This window comes from Elaeis guineensis, chromosome 8, assembly GCF_000442705.2.
Source record: "Elaeis guineensis isolate ETL-2024a chromosome 8, EG11, whole genome shotgun sequence".
Lineage (NCBI taxonomy): Eukaryota > Viridiplantae > Streptophyta > Magnoliopsida > Arecales > Arecaceae > Elaeis > Elaeis guineensis.
This window is the reverse complement of record NC_026000.2, coordinates 16,248,009-16,255,782: the sequence shown is the minus strand read 5'-3', so window position 1 is coordinate 16,255,782 and position 7,774 is coordinate 16,248,009. Positions and strand designations below refer to the sequence as shown.

Sequence of the window (7,774 nt, the reverse complement as noted above, 5' to 3'; positions counted from 1 at the left end):
TCGATCATAAAATTGGTCGCTAATTATTTTTAAATTTTTTATTAATAAAATCGACCACAAAATCAGTTGCTAAATTTATTAAAATATTTTTTATTAATAGATTGATCATAAAATCAGTCGTTAATTATTTTTAAATTTTTTGATTAATAAAATTAGTTGCTAATTATTTTATTTTTTAATTAATTTATCAATCACTAATTTTGTTAAAATAAATTTTTTATTATAAAATCGATCGCGAAATCGATCACTAATTATTTTTGAATTTTTTTAATTAAAAAATCAAATCCAAAATTAGTCATTATTTATTTTTTATAATATTTTAATTTTTAAAATCGATCATAAAATTTTAATTTTATATTTTTATATTATTTTTATATTATATTATATTTATTTTTTATATATTTTATTTTTTATATTATTATTTAAAATAAAATTCGACCGTCGAGGTCCATGGAGTGAGGTGTGGACCAGCGATTGGTTCTCCTTGGTTTCTCGTGCTCTACTGTGGACCAAGGGTATTTTTCGTTCGTTTCTCACGGCTCACGGTGAGGAGAGGCCGTCGCAGGAATGGCTAATAAGGGGAGGCCGTCGTGGGCGATCGTCGGGGAGGGGAGGGAGGGGGTCGTCGCAGGTGGGCCAATGTGGGGAGGCCGGAGGGGAGGGGGGCTATCATGGGCGCATCGGTGAGGAGAGGTCGTCGCGGGCGGTCGTCAGGGAGGGGAAGGGGGGCTATCATGGGCGGTCGTCGGGGAGGGGATAGGGGGCCGTTGCGGACGTGATGAGGAGGGGAAGAGGGGGTTCGGGTGCTAGGGAAGGGAGGGGGGCCATCGCGGGCATATCGAGGAGGAGAAGAGGGGGTTCGGGTGTAGGGGAGGGGGGCCGTCACGGGTAGACCGATGAGGGATGCCATCTCAGGCAGGTCGGCGAGGGGATGCCATCGCGTGCGGTCACCGAGGAGGGGAGAGGTGTTTGTCATGGGCGGGCCAGCAAGGAAAGGCCAGAGTGGGCGGGCCGGTGAGGAGAGGCCATCATGGGCTGTTGCCGAGGAGGGGAGGGGGGTCGTCACAGGCGGGCTGGGAGGGGGGTCATCGCCGGCGATCATCGAGGAGGGGAGGGTGGACCATCGGCAACGGGCCAGGGAGGGGAAGTCAGAGGGGAGGCCGTCACGGGCAATCACTAGGGAGGGAAGGGGGTGTCGTCGTGGGCGGGCCGATGTGGGGAGGCTGTCGCAGGTGGTCATCGGGGAGGTGAAGAGAGGCTTCGGGCATCGGGGAGGGGAAGAGGAGAAAAGGTCGGAGAGGGGAGGAGAGGGAAAGAAGGCAGGTTATAAAAAAAAAATTGGTAGCGCCAATTATTTTTTTTTTCAAAATTCAAATTTATGATTGATTTTTCGATCATAAAATATTAAAAAAATTTTACGATCGAAAAATCGATTGCAAACTTCATTATATAATAAAATAATTTAAAATTTTGTGATCAATTTTTCGATCATAAAATTAATATTTTGCAACCAAAAAATTGATCATAAATTTATTTATATATTAAAAAAATAATTTAAAAATTTTATGATCGATTTTTTAGTCATAATTTTTTTAATATTTCATAAATAATAAATTTTATTATCAAAAAATCGATCACAAAATTCTTGAGCTATTATTTAATCTATAAATAAGTTTATAATCAATTTTTCGGTCATAAATTTTTTTTAAAATTTTACAACCAAAAAATTAATCATAAAATATTTTAATTATTTTTTAATTTAAATATATTTATGATTAATTTTTTGATTGAAAATATTAAAAAAATTTATGATCAAAAAATCCATCATAAAATATTTGAATTATTTTTTAAATCTATAAATAATTTTATGATTAATTTTTTGATCACAAAATTAATATCTTGCAACCAAAAAATTGATCGTAAACTTATTTATAGATTAAAAAATTTAAAAATTTTGTGATCTATTTTTTGGTCTTAAAATTTTTTAATATTTTACAATCAAAAAATCTATCACAAATATATTTTATAATTGAATTTAAATTTTTTTATTTTTTTTGAATATGATATAATTTTAAAATTTAAAGTCTATCTTCATCGTTCATTATCTAAATAATTATCGTTAGAGTATCATCACAAAAGATCTCCTCGATCCGATAACCCTAACTATGTCAATGAATAAAATTTGATTTTGATGGTTACGAACAACCATATGATAATTTGATAGATAGAGACCACTGATGGATCTGCAAACTTGCAACGACGATCTCGATGATATTTGTAGCATACTATCAAAATTTTATTTCAATCAGACATGATTATCATGATCAATTTAGCATAGATGATTTGGATCATTAAATAAAAAATGAATGATCAAAAGGTCAAACAGCATCTGATTATAAGATAATTTTTTAGATAAATGATCTTTGCTACTACTTTAATTATTTGTACGGTGGTGATTATAAAATTCAAACTGTGCATATATAAACCATCCAAAACTATACATCTTCTAATACTCATTCTTAAAGTTCTTAAGTATTAGTACTTGTATTTTTGTAAGATATGCTTAACATGGATGGCTCATATATGCATGATTTGAATTTTACAATCACTACCATACAAATGATCAAAGTAGTAGCAAAGATCATTTATCTAAAAAATTTCTTTATGATTGAATGTCATTTGACTTTTTGATCACTCATTTTTTATTTAACGATTTAAATCATTCCATGCTAAATTGACCATGATAATGATGTCCGATTGAAGTAAAATTTTGATAGTGTGCTATAAATATCACTGAAATTATCGTTATAAATTTTTGGATCCATCGGTGGTCTTTATCTATCAGATTATTATGCGATCTTTTATGACCGTCGAAATCAAATTTTATTGATCGATATAGTTAGGGCTATCAGATTGAGATGATCTTTTGTGATAATATTTTAACGATAATAAATGATGAAGATAGACTTTAAATTTTAAAATTATGTCATATTCAGAAAAAAATAGAAAAAAATTATATTTGATTGTAAAATATTTTTACGATCAATTTTTTGATTGTAAAATATTAAAAAAAATTATGACCAAAAAATCAGTCACAAAATATTTGAATTATTTTTTTAATCTATAAATAATTTTATGACTAATTTTTTGATCTAAAATATTAATTTTATGATCAAAAAATCGATCGTAAAATTGTTTATAGATTAAAAAAATAATTTAAGTATTTTATGATTGATTTTCAATCATAAATTTTTTTAATATTTTACAATCAAAAAATCGATTGTAAATATATTTAAATTAAAAAATAGTTAAAACATTATGCGATCGATTTTTTGACTGTAAAATATTAAAAAAATATGTGACTGAAAAATCGATCGCAAACTTATTTGTAGATTAAAAAAATAATTCAAGTATTTTGTGATCAATTTTTGATCATAAATTTTTTTAATATTTTATAACAAAAAAATTAATCATAAATATATTTAAATTAAAAAATAATTAAAATATTTTACGATCGATTTTTTGATTGTAAAATATTAAAAAATTTTACGATCAAAAAATTGGTCGCAAACTTATCTATAGATTAAAAAACAAGTCAAGAATTTTGCAATCAATTTTTTGATCATAAAATTTTTAATAAAAATAAAAAAATGAAAAGCTTGCAATCGATTTTTCGGTTGCAAAATAATAAATCCATTTTGCAACCAAAAAATCAATCACTAAATTATTTAAAAATTAAATTAAATAATTGAAAATTATTGTAACTGAATTTATGGTTGCAAATCTATAAAAAATTAATATTTTATAAATTTATTTTTATATTCAATTTTTCGATCTTAAAATCAATTGCAAAATTTTAATTTTGCAACCAATTTTTTCAGTTGCTATATTATTTTTTTTATTATCAATTGTAAAATTTTAATTTTGCAATTGATATTTTTCGGTTGCTATATTATTTTTTTTTAATAAGCAGTCGTAAAAAATTTCGATCGCGAAATTGGTCGTATATTTCAACCAAAAAATTCGGTCGCAAAATCACTATTTTCTTATAGTATTATTGGACTAGACGTAACACTAGCTTGCTGTATATCAATCCAACTATTGCAACAAGGCTTCGAGTTGAGCAAGAGTAGCTTGGTCAGTGCGGTCCGAGAAGGAGCTCGGTAAGTCCGTGGTGATTTGAGGATGATTTGGTGCTCTTGGGATCTGTAAGAAAAATTCGATCATTGGAGATTTTTCGATGGAGAACTCCCTGTCACTTTTCTTATTATAGCATCATTGTTGCAGATATGGAGGCTTGTTCTGCCATAGTTGCACTCAGCGGAGAACGGTTTTACGTGGACAAGGTGACTCACCAGTTCGATTATGTGATCCTTGCAAAAAAATAGAGGAAGCAGCATGCTTTGAGTTGAGATATTGTCACAAAAGTTGACCTGTAAAAGGTCAGTACTTTCCTTTTTCTCCCACTTTTGCTAGCTGATTTCACTTTGCCATTAGACATTGTGAAACATAAATTTTCTCAGACAGCAGGGTTGGTCCTGCCTGTTTGTATGATTCAATCTTGATTATGAGAAGGATAAGAAGGCATTAGTCTACCATTGTCATATTTATCATTCGTATACAGTATACTATTAGCATTCCTACTAATAACTTCCAAAAGTTTGTTCTGTTTACGAGAAGTCATGAAGAATTTGTCAATCAAACAGGTAAAGTGAAAGGGCATGGAACTTCTTTTCTAGGAAAATTGCTTTAGTTCAAAAGCATAATAGATAGACATTTTAATTTTTTTCATGTATATGACTGCTTCTGATAGAGTATCGAGCATTTTCATGTAGTGCTCCCATTATATGTTCAGGAGTTGATTTTCTCACTTCAGAATTTTGATAGTAGAATCTGCCTTCAGGCATGCACAAAAGTATAAAGGATTCCTGTTTGGGGATAGAGACAATAAATGTTGTAGCATAGCTACTTAGGATTGGCAATTCATGTTCACGGATTATAAATATGTCGTGTTGATCTGTAGGTATAATATATGTTAGCTCAATCCGAATACGATCTGTTTAATTAAACAGATCGATCTGTAGAATATGAACACGACACGAATATATACGGATTGATATGATATGATCCGTCTGATATGATTAATAATCGTATTGGTGGGTCAAATAAGTACACGACCCATCTAATGACCCATTTAACTATTTTACTTATTTATAAAATTTAACTAAAATAATAAAAATTTAGTCAAAAAATTAAAATAATATAAAAATAATTTAGTTATCTGCTATGCTAATTTACAGCTCTGAATTCCATAGTTGTCTATTTCAAGTTAGGGTTATAATTTTTTGATTTTTCTCATTTATCCCCAAATAATCTTCAAATAAATATATTAAATATATTTAAACATATCATATAATCCGTTAACATATTTTAACCTATTTACTTAAACAGATCAAAATGGATTACGTGGGTCAACATGCTTGAGACACAAATTTATCGTGTCATAAACAGATCAATCCATTTATGATCCGAATTCATTTATTTCAAATCCGAACTCGTCTAAATATGTGTCATGTCATATCCATATCAATGGATCGTGTCGAAAATTACTAGTCCTATAGCTACTAACTCGAAGAGGTTTACTTGATTATTTGTTAGATATATATGAAGCTTGCTGAAAGCTATAGGCTAAATTTATTACTTACCTACATATACTTTTTGTACAGGTAATCTAAAACTGTCCTTAAAGCATGAGGAAGAAATTTTAGGTCAGATTCTTGAAACTGCTGGGAAGCAGCACTTGTCGTCTGGACAAGAATCACATGCTGATGCGATTTCTGATAGTCAGAAGTTGGGGAATAGTTCTTCCTGTTTGAATTTGAATGAAGAATCTGCCACTCCAGTTAGAGGAGGTACCACTAGGAGACCGTCTATTGAAATGCACAATATTGCCCTCACTGATTTTGGATCAGTAGCCCAGAAAAATTGCATCAGCAAGCTGTTGGTGAGAAGAAAAAATACAAGATCCCAAAAGCAGAAGGAAAATCTGAGGATGCACTTCAAGCCTTCAAACGTGGTAAAGAACTTGAGAGGCACGCTGGGACTTTAGAAATTGCAATAAGAAAGAGCCGTAGAATGGCTTCAAAAGCTTCAAATTTGAGCAACATGGCTGGCACCCAGAAGATAGATGAAAGTGAAGGACTAGGCAGTAAAAGAAAGTTACCACCACAGGAGAGTAAAGAGGAAAAGGATGACCTTACAGCTGAACTCAGAGAATCGGGATGGTCTGATGTTGATCTTCATGGTGCAGCTAAAAAGTCTACAAAGTTGAGTTTAGATGATGAACTGTCAAGTCTTCTTGGAGAAATCACTCAAATATCCCCTCAAGGTCGGAAAAAAGGTGGCATCGATGAGTCCCAGATCACTGCTCACAAGAAAAAAGCTCTTTTGCGTAAGCGAGAAGGGAAGCTTGCTGAGGCAAAGGAAGGCTAAAGTTTTAGAAAAACAACTGGAAGAACAGGAGCTCTTGGGTGACGATGGAGATTTTGATGATGAGCTGTCGGCTTTAATCCGCATTATGGATGATGACAAACAAGATGATATATTATTGGACCATGCATCTGACCCTAATATAATTTTTAACCACTTTCTGGGTGTCACAGAGGATCTTGCTGTTGATGGGAATTTTGAAGTGACAGATGATGATATGAATGATCCAGAGCTAGCAGCTACCTTAAAATCATTTGGTTGGAGTGGAGGGTGATCAGGCAACTAATCATGTTATGAACTTTGTTGCTTTGGACTGGGAAGCATTGCAGAGCCAAGTGCTTGCCCAAAGAAGAGAAGCCCTCAGCCAAAAGTGAGCAGGTAAGAGTGCTGAGGCAATGGAACTGCTTAAGAAAGCTAGACTACTTGAAAGAGACCTGGAGAGTATACGGTCTGATTGTGGAATTACACCAGAGCTAAACCAAAAGATTTCAACCACTCTACTTTCTGAAGTTCCATCTATGTCAGGGACAACTGCTGAGAGAAGCATTACAAGAATGAACAAGTCATATGTTAAATCACCACCAAAAGGTAAGCTAGCAATTCAGAAAGAGCTATCTGAATTGGAATCCAACCTTCGAAGAAATCGGAGTATAAGCCAAAAGTTGAGAAGGATGGAAACCCTCGAGAAGAGAAGCTTATCTGGATAAACAGATCAAAGTCGAGCAGCATCGAGCATTCAACTTGAAGCGGGCTGGTAAGCAAGCAGAGGCTTTGGAAGCTCTCCGCTTGGCCAAACATCTTGAAGAGAAGCTTGCATTGTTGACTTAAATAGCATAGGATAAAGCATTGATAATTTTTGCATACCAAATGACTTGGATATATCCTTGATGATAGCCACAGTTGTAATTATGTAGAACTGTATCACATGATGAAAAGTTCATTCAGAAGAGCAGCATAAGACTTAAAAGATTGGTGCAGCTAGATTTAATTAGAGGAGTGCTCCTAGAGTGAATTGGTGGAAATCAGGCCCAAGGCCTTGGAAGCTCCCCATGGTCAGGGATATCACTTGAAATGAAAAGTATACTTGTGATCAGACAAACATTGGTTTCATGGTGTGTGAAAGCAATTAGTATTGCAGCTTATTCTTAAAGATAAGAGTTGGCCTATCGATTTCTTGAATAAGAATGTACACTAGTATTAAAGACAAGAGTTGACCTATCAATTTTTTGAATAAGAATGTACACCTTGTAATATCTGCATTTTCTATACTTAGGGCCTGCAATAT

General features: G+C 33.1%; 1 pseudogene; it reads left to right on the top strand.

Annotated features, from left to right (window-relative positions):
- Positions 1-896: 896 nt before the first annotated feature.
- On the top strand, positions 897-7,196 carry LOC105050049 (uncharacterized; annotated as a pseudogene).
- Positions 7,197-7,774: the final 578 nt, after the last annotated feature.